Source organism: Pygoscelis adeliae, unplaced genomic scaffold (assembly GCF_000699105.1).
Source record: "Pygoscelis adeliae isolate BGI_AS28 unplaced genomic scaffold, ASM69910v1 Scaffold103, whole genome shotgun sequence".
In the NCBI taxonomy this organism is placed as follows: domain Eukaryota; kingdom Metazoa; phylum Chordata; class Aves; order Sphenisciformes; family Spheniscidae; genus Pygoscelis; species Pygoscelis adeliae.
In genome coordinates this window covers 4,832,973-4,847,452 of record NW_008824723.1, presented here as the reverse complement: position 1 = coordinate 4,847,452, position 14,480 = coordinate 4,832,973, and positions in this window count along the sequence as shown.

Here is a 14,480-nt window from a genome sequence, read left to right as displayed (position 1 = left end):
GCACCACTTTACTATATGCAGCTTAAAAACACCAGGTCAGGCATTTGTAGCCACATCATGAAATATTTAATGATGTGCTAACTGGCCAGATAAGGTCTGCCTCTTCTTAAAAGGCACTGGTGATAAGCTCAGCAAGACCCTCTGCAGTGTAAGGAAGGTCTGGTTAGCTTATTTTATTATACTTTTTTCTCTAACACACTTCTTTGCACTGAAACCAGTCACTGCTCTGTTCAGAATGGTGACGTGCTTAGCAGCTCTCTGCCTCCTACATCATCTGGATTAAAAACAGGGTGTGCATCAGTTCTGCTGCCTGTGCTGACAACAGGTACATGTCAAGATGTCATCAGCAAGGTGAGATCTGGAGACCATCCCTGCACCATCCCTGATCTGGGACGTGCACACAAACTTCATCAGACTCCAGTTCAAGTTGAGTCCAGGAAGTGTGTCAACCTTGGAACTGCAGTTTATGTTTCTGCCATAGATACTGGACAAAACAAAGTGTCTGTGGTTATTGCCCCTGGCAACATTTAAAAGGCCAGGACCTGTTTTGCAGAGTAGGTTCATCCCATACAAGGAATCAATTACTCACAATTTCATTTGAGGGAGGCATCTGGGTCAATAGTACTCTTCATACTAGGAATGGATTAGATTTATCCCTTCTTCCATTTCTATGTGACATTTCAGTTTAACAGCTATCAATTTTGTTCGGGTCAGATCTTCCTAGCATCTAGACTGACACTGACACTTTGTTTACGTATATAGTTAACACTAAAGAGAATTAACTATTGGAATCCACTCTTTGCTGACTCTTAACTCCTATGAGTGACCAAGGATTCATTTCAGGCCTTGAGATGTTTTTCATAATCAGAAAGTGTGGGGCTTTCCTCTGCTCTCCTTGAAGTCAGTAAAAAACCTTCTCAAACTGATGCAGTGGGAGCAGGATTGGGTCCTAATCTACCTTTATTTATTAATTTCCTTGTGAAAGACAGCACTGATTTGGAGACATTTTTCTTAGCTACATTTTTACGCTGATTTTTCAGTCGCTAACAAATCACGCACATCTGTAAGTTTTTGAAAAGGTGAATCTGTGTTTATATTGTGTACCTCTCTTTGCAGCATTATTATCAATCAAGCTTCCTCACTTTAGATTCAAACTGAGAATATTTCATTAAGGCAGAAGTGAATGTTTAGCTAAAGTATGCAGGTATAGAAAATGTGGTTTATGCTCCATTTAAGGAGTTGGTCCTTTAAAAAAAAATCTAGTCAGGTAATGGCTGTTGTCCTTGCCTTGGCTTTTCCCTGCACTGAATTAATCAGTCTGGCTCCTATCAAAATAAAAGGGAATTCAGCACGTGGAGAGATTGATTGAAAAGTCCCTAGACTGACTTTGGCTATATTTGCTCTGTTCTTATCTGTAACTTTGCTGCATTGTTACGGTTCAGAGTGGAAACAGTTTTAAATTTTTCTGCTTCAAAGTGTGGCCCAGCAGCACGACAAACTAATTCCCACCTGAACCCGTGCATAGCGGGGCTGCTGACTTGTGGCCTTCAGGCGAGCACCGTGGCCCAATCAGTTTGCAAGATCACAGCCTAAAGCAATCAGAAAATGCAGATTAAGGAGCAAATTCAGCCCTGCTGGGAGCCCAGTTGTTGCAGCGGGGTCACATCTGCCTACGTAAGAACTGACTTCATCCCGCTTAGTGCAGAGCATGTGAGAAAGAGCTGGATCTTGATTCCTTGAACCCCACAGCCCCCTCCACTAAGCTTTAGGTGCCTAAGAGCTTCAAACCTGAATTTTCTACAGCACCTCACGAATTTGGTGTGATTCTGCTTTTTCAGGAGCCCAGCTGAGTGTGGGTGTTCACTTCTGAAGACCATTTTCAGAAGTGCAGAAGAAAAAAGGGCCATTTTCAAGTGTTTTTAGCCGGGCACTGTGGGAATGAAGATCCTGGGTATCATTATTGTTTCTGATTGTTTAGGCTGAAAGGTTTGATCCTTCCCAATTCAGCTTTTAGTAGCTTCCCTCGGAAGTTAAGTGAAGCGAAATACTGGAAGTGGGATCCTGTTTCCATCCTCAAGAATATGCTGAGTCTGAAGGTTACGTGGCCAACTGCATTTTGTTTTCTAGTTATGGCATCTTATTATTACTAGTATTTGTGCCTTGCTCACTGAAATTTTCTCCATGCTACAAAGATGCTTTTCAGATTCTGGCTGACAAGGGAACACAATTTTTATACAAGTGGCCTTTAGTGCTCTTTATAATATTATTTATTGTAATTTTTAAACTGTATGTGTAATTTATATTCTGGCACTGTCCAATATTTGAACAACTTTAATATGTTTATTTCAATATATTATGCAAACAATACTTCTTAACTGATTTTTTATGTTCTGTCTTTAAAAACTGCACCACTTATTAATAAATAGAAATTTCAATTATGATGTGGAGTAATTTTATTTCACTTGTGATGTCTTCATACATATTCAAGGAACACAGTGTCAAATGTCCCCCTAGCAAAGACATTGACAAAGGTCCTTTTGACTTCACCTATGCAGGATGGAGCTTATAGCTACAAGTAGGCTTTATCCGGCTTCCACAGCTGGTCCTGTTATAATATAGTACACAGAAGATCCCATTATTTGTGACTTCTTTTGATTTAGTGGCCATGTAACTTATATGGCTTTGATCATATGTGTGTAGGAAAATCAAAAATAGGGGAAAATACATTCAAATTAGAGACATTAATGTGCTAAAATTTGATGAAGTTGCACGCAAAATATATGGAGAACATAGTAATGGCACAAGGCTGCTCTGAATATCCTCTGCAGGGAATTTAACAGCTGGCTGCAAGGTTAGGTTGGGAGTTCAGTTTCCTGAATCCTGTCCCTGTTTCTGTTGCTGCGTTTCTATGTGGCCTTGGCCTCGCAGGTTCAGCTGTCTGTCCATCTTCCTGATGTGTAGAACCGCCAGAAGGCTGCTCACTTGCCTCCCAGCAACACTGTGGGACAGTATGAACTGTTTAGAAACGTCCTGCCCTCTTACACAAATAGGAGGGTCTTACTGAGGAAAATTCATCCCAAAAGTCTTTTCTACAAATGGTTCTGTTTGTAGTTTTGGCTGGGGATAGCATTTTGATGGTATTAAAAACATATGTATACAGGCTATGTAGGTTTTTTTCTCCTAGCTGCTGGTTTGGAAGTTGCCACGTTTCCTTGGAAAAGGCCCGGAGTGTGCACGCACATGTGCACAACTAACTTTGCTTGGCTCACGGTATTGCAGGAGGATTGGCGTGTGTGGAAGGAGAGGGACATTGTACAGCCTGTCTGGCGGAGCAGGTTTGATTTCTCTCAGTGACAACAGTTCAATATCCAGTCGAAGATACCAGTTTCTTGTTCTTATTAGATCCCTTTTGCAATGAGTGGAGGAAGATCAGCACTTTTCAGAGCATGGTCCAGTCAGTCCTATATCAAACGACCCAGACTGCCTCTCTCGGATGATACCTGTCTCTAACTGGCATCTTTCTTAACTATAGAGTTGAAGATGACCAGCTTGGACAAAAAACATCTTTCAGATAGCTAAACAAGATGAGATGAATCCCATCCTATCAGTTTGGATAGAAGGCTGGCAGATAATTGTCCTGATTGAGAAGGGAAGAGAGCATGTGAAACATCACCTCTTCCCAAAAATATAGCTGGACTCGGTGAGATAATTTTAAGGCATTCCCTGCGGCTTCAGCATCATGATTGTCACCAAGGAACCAGCTCTGCTCAACACTTGAAATACAACCTAAAAAAAGACTTCTTCAATTTTTGTGGTAGGTAAAAAATTACTCAGCAGTTATTCCAGTTTCTTATCCCAATTCTGTATCTCTGTAAATTGGGAATAATTAAAAAAATCCTGTAGTACTACAACATCCAGTTGTGGTGGTTTTGGCTTTTTGTTGGTTTGGTTTTGGTTTTTTTTTAAATGGATCAATTTAAACAGGATCAGTGCCAGGCTTTTACAGCCAAGTTCTATCATTTTTTTCCAAAGATCAACAGTATTTTTTTAAACTAATGCACCAGAGTGTGGAATTTCAAATCTCTTGGGTTCAGTTTCCCACACAGCTCTAAAGACTATGTACACCACTAACAATTTCTTTATTCCCTGCATTTCTTTCAAGGCAAACACAAAGCTACTTCAAATGTATTCACATCCTTTTATAGACAATATTACCACGCATTATCATTACTTACTTCACGGTGAATGTCCCAGTTTGAACTGAACAGCAACTGCACAGCAGAATTCTTTTGGAAAGAAAAGCAGACAGCCACAGCAATGACATTTAAATGAGTATTTCACAGACACAATAGGTGAACCACTCAGCTTTTGTTCACCTGAACTGAAATACATTGCATTAAAATTTCCCCTTGGCTGTCTCCCAAATACATAAGCATGCCAAATCACTGGATTTCAGTAAAGCGCTGGGCCTGATCTTTTAAGAAATGGATTCTAAAATGGGAAGAAGATGTGATATCTATCCTCAGGCAAAGCCCTGCTTATATCCAGGGAGTTTTCCCCTCCTGCAGGCTCTGCTTATGTCTATAGGGGACTGTTGAGGTCGTATATAATTGTCCCCTGCCTGAGCAGAGTAAGACTAAGGGTTAACAGTTTAGAAAGGGTAAATATTGGTGCGTCCAGTATGGCACAAGCAACAGTGTCAGGAGTGGAAGTTTCTCAGTGTATCCTTCTCTTTCTTCTCAGGATGCTTTGATTTTCAAAACTTTCCAGAGTCTTGAAAACTAGCCCGGATAAAATGGTCTCTTGATCAACATGGAGCATCCTTTTGCATCACAGAGAAGGGAAGGAATCAGGAAAGCCGAGTCCCGTGGCAGAGAGCAGCAGGAGAGCTAGACTGCCTTTAAAGGAATTGCCCTCTAAGACGATTTTTTCAGGCATGTGGTCCTGATGGCTGGTAGCCCAGTGGGCTTGGGACAGCACCACAGCTTGTCTCCTGCTTCCTTGTGTGAGATGCAGATGGTCAACAGAATATAGACCAGGGATCATGAAAAAAGAAGGAGATGTCAGGTGTGCTATGAATGTTTTAGCAAGTTTGATGGGACCAGTTATGTGTCTGACACATATTATATCAGAAATAGCAACACTGGATACATCATTAAATATTTTCTAAGTAAGTTCTGGACTGCTGCAACTTCTCTGTATCTAATCAAAGCTTTATGAGTCTCTAGATTTACAAATGCAGAGTGCTTGATCACTAACTGTCGTCTTTGGAAGCCCCAAAGGAGCAGTGCAAGGTATTAGGCGGCACACCTTGGATATTATATATTATTATATATTAATACCCATATATATATGGGTATTACATATCCCATGTAAAAATCTCATGGGATGTATGTAACATGCAGAGAAGAAAGCAAAACCATCAGGAGTGCACCGGAGATGAAATGGGTTTGAGATTCCATACGTTCCCCACAGTTCCCATTTTGCTTCATAGGCTGGAAAACAGAGCTATGCGGTCACTGTGACAGCAATCGTGCTCACTGCTTTTCTGGAGAAATATTTACACTACGGATGAAATTTGGTGGCACAGCTCTGCAGAAAGATGATTGCAATGGCTTTGTTCTCTTCAAGACTGTCCAATGAGTATATATCAGTAAATACGTTTTGCTCTACCAACCCAGGCAGCTCGTCTGCCTCTGCTTTAATTTTTCTTGTCACGATATGCCAACAACGTTGTTGAGGAATGGAGTAGCACCCAGCTACTCAGTTCTTATGCACTTAATGCGCCTTCCATGGGCCAAGCAAAGGCAATCTTCAGCTGATGAAATTCTGGGTGTCCCTGGTGCAGAAACCTTGGCCCGCTTAAATAAATAAATCAAAGGTCTGATGGCATAAAAAAAAATGTTTCTGAGAAGCATCATCTTTCTAATTTTCCAGCTGAGCTGAGTTTCTGACAAGCAATATGGCAAAAACAACTCATAGTCCTTTTCCACATCAGCTGTGAGAACTTCATGCCTATTGTCACTACATATTTTCACAATTTCCATGCCTCCTTTTTTTCCTGTCTCTCTCCTTTTCCCCCCTTCCTTAAAAATGTGCTTGAATTCACAAAAGTTTTATAATGTCAGACACTTTAAAGAAAATTGTTAGTTACTTTAAACAAATAAATACACAAAACATTCTTACTGGAAACAGTCAAACTGAATGGCTGTAGATTTAGTGCTCATTCTATTCAGGAGAGTTTGTGGCATTAGTACCAATCTTAGCAAAATATTAATAAGAAAAATTAAAGAAAAAATGTTATAAAGAACAGGATTCATTTGCAATTCTAAACAAATTTCCTGAAATGGGAAAGAAGTTTTATGAATAAATAAATGTGGGGTTATATATATATATATAGATATAAAATTGCCCTTTAAGAGATGAAATTTGTTTTATTCTTCTAAAATAAGAGTAACAGAGAAATATTATTACATTTAGAGACTTGTTCTTAATGAAATCTGTGCAAAAAATATATATAATTAGAAGAATATTGCTAAAATCTGAAATGAAAATTCAGATTAAAAGAAACTTTATAGAGGTAGTACATTTCTTAATGAAATAAACTATCTTGTAAAATTGTAATGGCAGAGGACTAAAGGAGAAGTGTTGAATTATAATCAGATTTTTTCAGAAGAAAAATATAATTTACACAGTTGATACTTTTCTAAACAAAGTTTATTAAACAATTACTCAATGGTGCTTTCATGGAAGCATTTACTGTAGTATAATAAAGTGTAAGTAAAGATAAAACTTCAGTCCTCTGGAGCAAGCTTGGATTTAGCTTGTTTGTTCTTTTTTCAAAAACAGTTCTTCATTCTCTATTGCACATTAGCATCTGATGAGAGATAGGCACAGCTGGATATGTTTGTCCTACTAGGCATATAAGATAGGTAGATTTGCAAGATGCTTCGCGTACTACAGTATTCCACGTGCCACAGCTCATCTTTTAGGGCAGGGACGGTTTATAGCCCAGGCAGGGCGGTGGGTAGCCGTACCTGAGGACACTGGCAGACTGGGACAGAGCGGGTGGGAGGGGATGCTGGTTGCTGACTCTGGCTCAGGTCACAAAAACACATGGCTGGAGCCCTTGCAGTCGTTCACACTTATTGCAACTGCTACGTAGAAGCAAGTGTTTAAAACGTCTAAGAAAAAAGCCACAAGGAAGAAGTAGCGCATTGCTTCCACACTGTGTTCTCAACCCACAGAGAGATAAAGCACCAATGTTCAGACTTTGCTTTCTCTTTCCTTCCCAGAAGTTCATGTCATGCTGTCCTCTCTCTTCAAAATAAATCACAGGCATCTGGCTTGAATGTGTGTTTATTTAAATTGCATTAGTGGGGGACTTATCCTGCGTAGCCTTCAGCAAATGAATGCATTTACTTAGTAATTTATATGAATTATGTACCTATACTGTGTTACTAAGAAGACGCTAAAAATTACTTCTTTTCTTGTTCTGGATTTTGGGGTGCTAGTTATGGACACAGTGCTGTCACACAAAGAGATGCTGGAAAAAGGAGGCACGTAAAGACTATACTCCTGAGAAAGCAACTTGCTCAGAGTGATGCTCTGAGTGAGAACACGGCATTGTCCCCAAGAGTCAAAGTTGGGGCTGAACAATAGCCCCCTCCCCGTCACCTGAGCATCGCTCTGCAGCTGAGGCAAGTTAAAATTACAGAGTCCCAGGGTGAAACGCAGCATGAGGTAAAACCTGCTGAAAGTCAAATTATCCTCATAGCCAAGCTTCAAACGGTTGGAACAGATCCCAGTGCACACATTTTCCTGGCTATACCAGTTTTTGTCAGCTGTTACAGAGAGGTCTTTCATCCCAGCCTTCTTGATGAGATAATGAGCAACTAGTAATTAAATCAGTAAAAGTAAGTCTTGTCAAAGAAAAGGTGTTTCCATATTTCTCAAGCTGCAGCATTTAGTCACGAGTCACGAAAATTTTCCTTTTATCCCACCAGTGACTTCCGTACAGAATTAAATAATTTTAGATGCAATGACATCCCACTGGATAATGTTTTTTCATGAAAGGCAGAGTGAAAGAAAACAAAGGTAAGATCATGCATGTGTATGCACACACATATGTAAGCATCGTATTTACCAGCTATAACTCTGTTAAATGTGGCTGCAGTTGCCTTCCAGCTTCCAAAGTTCTTGGTGAAGGCAGGATTGCGGGACAGACAGAGACACAGCCCTACCACGTGCATAACATGATCCCATAAACATCTCTTCTGTGGGAAACCAGGACCCCCCAAAACATATGATTGAAATCTGAAACCAGAAAAATCACTTTCTCATATCTACACGCTGGCAGGTTGCAGTGTTTTAGCCGTTGCAGTAAGTTTCTTCCTTCTTTGGGTAACATCACAGCTTTCTTCGCCTTAACTGGTGGAAGTGCAAGATGGGGACAATACAATTAAACAAAGCCAAGTGACAACAAAACAAGCCTGATGACACACTAGTTACCCAGGCAATATCTACAATAACAAATTAAGTAGTGCTGGAGAGCCCTGCAACCCAAATGTCCATAGTACTGGTAGGACCATGACATTGAAAGGACAATCCCAGAGTGCTCCTGACCAGAAGCTCTAGTGTTTCCCAAGCTGGGTTTGGAAACTGGGGAGAGATCGGGGACCATTCCCAACAGACAGTTTGTATGCAGCCGTCCTGTGCGTCTCATCTACTGCCACCTCTTTATCCTCTCCCTTTCTAACAGGGGTCAGAATATTTCTCTGTTGAGGTTTTGTGCAGATCCTTAAAGTACTTTTTATTCCACGGAGTGACTATGAATCCTTTTAGGTTGCCTCTCTAATTGCTACAAGCTTTTGAATTAATTCACACGTTGAGGTGTTCAGTGGCTTATAATAAACCTACTGAATGGAAGATTATCTGCTTTTAACAGTATTGCACCTAAACTCCCTGATTTCAGAGGAATCACTTGCAGTCCACGGGAGTAAATGGGAGCAGAATTTCACCCACTGCTTCCAATAGTGATTGTCTCTTGCGTAATACTAAACATCACTCATCATCACTGAAATTGCCCTACGTCATTGTTGTGACCAGATCTCTCTTCCTTCCTTTCCACTTAACCACAATGCCAGGCAATTTTCTGTTTTAGCTGTCATATTGTTCCTTTTGATTTTCTACATTTAAGATACACTTCAGGTTTCTTCTCTGTTCTCTCGACAATGCCCCTTGTTTGAAGCGCTTCTCCAAAGATGGCTAAAACTTTACCAAAAGGGCTTAACCTGGCCTACCTCTTGCCATCAAAGGTGGCATTGGCCTAGTTGCAGTAAGATGAGCTGTCCCTTTAAAAGGGAAAAAAAAATCCTTTCTGCTCCGCAGTTCCAGTCATTACTGCCAAAAGGAGCTTCCAATCCTCACCTGACCTGCCACAGAGCCTTTCCATGCAGGATTCAACGGGTACTTTGTGTGCTTATGATTGTGTTACCTCTAGTTAGTCTTTCTGGGATTAGGATAACAATTTTCACAGGATTTTAAAGCAAGATTATCAAGCCTGTCTACTCAAAGTCTTTCACAAAGTGATTATTAAGGCCTGGCAATAACCTCCAATTTTACATAGGCTCTGAAGATAATCATCTTTGTCAAGAGAAATCAAGTAAGTTGATATTAACTATTCCACATCTCGGTGGTTTCATGTGTACTTGGAGGGAACCTTTTCAACTGTACTATTAATGCTCTATGGGAAAGCAGCAAACGGAATGTATTTTTATTACATGATTGCTTAAATTTGCATACAATAAATCTGAACTTAAAATGTAGTTGTAGCAATGTAATGAAGTGTGTAATTGTAACACGGGCATATTTTCATATTAACATGGAATATTTCTTTAGACCTGGTGCATCATGGTGTGCTTAAAATGAGAGATGACCTTTAGATGTTGGAACTGAAGGTAAGGAAATTAATACTCAAGGACTTTTTTTTTTATTTCTTTGGTCTCTTAACTTCTGTTCTGCTCTGTTTATCATGAAGACACAGGAAAACTACTCGATATATGATTGCACTCTGCTTGTACAGGAAAAATGAAAACAATTCAAACTTCATGATTACCTGCCACATTAAAATTAGTTCAAATGAAGCATAGCTATTAAACATGTTGGTTTAAGATTGCAGTTAATCCAGAATAACTAAGAGGTATTTAATAAGAGGTCTTCATGAATGTATAAAGGTAATCTGAATGGGATTAAAATCTCCAATTCAGCAGTTCAGGGAACTCTGGATCAAGAGTTCTAAGTAAAATTAATTCTACTAATATCGTTCAGCTTAAAATAAGCACAAGAAGAGGATTATCATATCCAGTAGAGGTGAAGGAGAATTTGTAACTAAAGGCTTGACCTGCAGCCTGTATCAGATAAATGTTTGGAAGGAAAATATTCACTGAGAGTCACTTTATGGGATGGTTGTGTGGCACCTGTGCCTTTAGTGCCTCTGAATCGCACTATGTTTTGAAATGGCAATTGTTAGTGATTTTGAGCTGGAGTACAATGAGGGTTTCATAGTTGAAATCTGGACACGTATTTTCATCATCACAGTAGTGTGACTTATGCTGGCAATCAAAAGAGAGACAGAAAATAATAAAGACTTGTCTTTGGTAGATAAAAATTAGATAACAGTTAACGAGTAACGCAAACATGATGTGTATCATAACAGTTAATATTTCTAATATCCACATTGCTGAAAGATAGGAGCTTTCAAGCAGCAGTTCTAGGAGTATTTGTCACAGATGGCTTCGAAATTTAATTGGACAGCATAAATGTTCAGAGAGGTAATGCTGGGAAAAGATTTTGGAAAGCAGCTAAAACTTAATGCTTCAAATTTAAATCAGTCTCTACCTACTGAGGAGTAAGAGCAGTCCTTTCTAGAGCGATGTTCTTAGTATTGAGGTTTCTCTGCAATTTCTCTTTAAGCACCTTGTACTGGCCAGAGACCACCACAGTGCTAGATCTGAAATTCAGGCAAAAGAAGCCCTCCCATGAATGGAGGATTTTCCATCATTTTATACCAACATTATTTAATATTTCTTTGCTAGAAGTAGAACAAGATTTGGCTTATTATGATCCATCCTTCCAGGTTATGTTTGCATGTTGTTCCAATTGTTAGATGTTTTGCTTGATAGAGTCTGTAGTGTGTAATCACACCTCGATTAAATGTGGGATGTTATGGCCACACTAATGCCTGCTCTGAATCCCTGCTGCAAATCAGTGTTGTATGTGGAGAAAATCGTGTGTGTTTGTTAGCGTGGAGGAGCAGCTCAGCGGGGAGGACAGCAGGGAGCTGTCCTCCTGCAAATTCAGGTGAGTGAGAAAGTTGTTCCAATTGTTAGATGTTTTGCTTGATAGAGTCTGTAGTGTGTAATCACACCTCGATTAAATGTGGGATGTTACGGCCACACTAATGCCTGCTCTGAATCCCTGCTGCAAATCAGCGTTGTATGTGGAGAAAATCGTGTGTGTTGGTTAGCGTGGAGGAGCAGCTCAGTGGGGAGGACAGCAGGGAGCTGCAAATTCAGGTGCGTGAGAAAGCATCTCTCAATGTGCATGGGGTGCTTCCAAGCACAACTTTGTCTCTCACTCTCTTTCTATTTTGTTTCTGCTTTTACAGCTCTTTTTTCCTTCTTTCTCTCTCTCCTCTAAGGTGCTTTGGTAAGACAGTTCCCTCATTGTCAATCTTATTGCACCTTCTCTCTCTCTTGGGAATGTGCTCTCTCTAGCCCCTGCCCTAGCATGCTGCACCGAGTCCTCTGTCAGATGATTTTCCCCATCCTGCCACAATGAACAGCTCTGGGCCAGTTTAAATAAATCAGTAATAAAGTTATATCCCTGATAGGAAATTATCTACAGTCTGTCAACACTTGTGAACCTTTGTAGAACAGCTGTGCTTACACATCAGTCTGAAATATTCTTACAGACACCAAAGATTTTGGTGTTAGTCCAAGTGTTATCCACTGGTGACCCAGGAGAACCCATGTTCCTCAAAGCAGGTCCTGGAAATCAAGTCTCCCCACTCTGGCACGAGCACTGACCATCGATCTGTAGAGGCAGACTGAAAATGGGGCAGGGGACACCCTCTTCTCCCACCTCCTAGGTCTGGGTCTCTCACTTGCCATGCAGCCAAAATCTGCATGAAGGACAGAGGTTTGGGCTTTTTTGCCAGTCTGGGCTGCAGATACCCTCTAGCCGACCAGCCTTATGCCACAGGGACAGTATGGTGACAGCACTGCTGTTGGCCATGTTTCATGTTGATATCCCTTGGGCCGGCATACACAGAGACAGCACTGGCCATGCAGCCTGATCATACCCTACGTGCAAGGAACGGGTCATGAGGAACACGCTCAGGGGGAGGTCTGCAGCCCATGAACACTGAACCGTCATCATGAAACATGGCTCGTCGTAACGTAGATCTTCCAGAGCTAAGGAGGCAGTCACCTCTCATAGTACAGGAATAAAAATTCATGAAGTTCTATTAAAAAAACAGCAAATCACCACACTGCTGACCTCATTCAAACACACAACCCAACAGTTCCCCCTTGCCAGGACACTTAATTGACTAGGTGCACCAGCCACTATAGCCTTCCTGCTCCAATACATGTATAGTTACAAACCTCCCCTTGACGTGATCGCCCCATTCCACAACCTCAGCTGACCCCAGAGCCTGCTCTCCCCAACAGCCACCTCCCCACACCTTTGCAAAGCACCAGTTCTTCATATTCAGCACCACTGAGGAGTATTTCTCACTAATGCCTCTCCATTACATACAGTCAAACCAAAAAGGAAAAAAAAAAAAATTGAGCAAAATCCAGCTGCATGGATTACTTTTATACCTACCTCAGTGCAGACTACATCACCACTGCTTCCATCACATCAACACGTTAGCAGGCTTGAGCTACCATGCAACAGTCTCTGCTAACTACAGGGTCCACAGATCCATAGAAAAAGCTGTTACAAGTCCCAGTAAGCTTCGTAGTACTGGACAGTAGAAGCAGGAATAGCCTTGCCTGTGTGTCAGGCCCTGTGATTCTCATGCCAGCAATACATTCATGGTCTGCAGTCTAGCTGTTGGTCAGATCCCAAATATTGTTGCAAGGAAAGCCAAGCTTAGGATTTTTGATGCTAGGCTGGTCCACAGGTCACTGGACTGTGTCCATGCATAATTAGTCCAGCTCACAGAAAGGTGATGCAGTATGAAGTCTGGGGAGTGAGATTTGGCCATGGCTTTCTCTCTGCTTCAGCCCTGCTCTTCTGCACATGCTGTGCAGAAACTGTGGATGAGTATAGGCTTGGGGCTGAGCAAAAAGGATTAGGCAGATGGACTGAATAGATAGGATGTACTACCTAAACACTTCCCAGAGCTTTGTTTGAATTAGCAGAGCTGGTACTTAAACGCTTTTGACTCATCAGATGAGCAAACACAGATATTTCAAACACAGAAATGCTTGGTATCATTTCATCATCCCAAGGAAGAGTCTCTTTAGAATTTCTAAGTACAAATTAGCTATTTTCAGAATGTGTAAATTCTCTAGTGAATTAAATATGGCAAAGATTTTAAACACGATGATAATAGTTTGTTAATCAAAGAGTATTATCTTCAAGATAATGGTTTGCTGCATACTTGCAAGATTAGCTACTCCAAGAGGATATGAAAAAAATTTTTTTACTTTTTTTTGCTAATTTTCATATGCTCCCTCATTTTCTGACAATTACAGAGCTATTTGGCGTGTTCCAATATTACAAGAACGGGGGAACATGTAAAGCAGCAAGGACTTTCCTTCTTTTTTTCTAACCACTTCTAATTAAATCTTTTAAACCTGGAAAGCAGCTCATTGTCTGAAAGACAGCACCATTAATCCCTCCCAAGCAACTAGGCAAGGCAACACAGGACACAGCTTGGTGACAGTAATTAACTATAGAAATACAAGACTGGGATGACCGGGCAAGCAACATTTGTGCAGAAAAGGAGCTCAGTTGATATCTGGTCTGAAATTGAACGTAAGTACATTTTATCTTGTTTCAACAGAAGAGTTTAGGTGTCTGATGTGTCAGTGTCCTTTGGGCACAGGTCATCCTGCCAGAGAAGAGGATCGTGTAGGCGACCTTACCAAGTCCCACCAAAGCTACAGTTACGTAGGACTCAAAAATCAAGAGTTACATACTAAACTCATGACACATGCATATGCAGAAAATACTGACTGTGTGATTTCTGATTCTTTGCCATTTACACCAGCAATCTTTTCTCTGCATTCCAGAGAGCTAATTCTCTCATGGTAAACATCATTTTGGGACAGGGGTTGGACAAAATCGCACAATACCACAAACTTTAACACCACCAAAATAGTATTTCTTTCTCCTAGAGCAGCCCAAGCTGCTGGAAGTGAGAGTCCACAATGCAGTTGTTCTGCTGGCATGTGCCAGCGAAG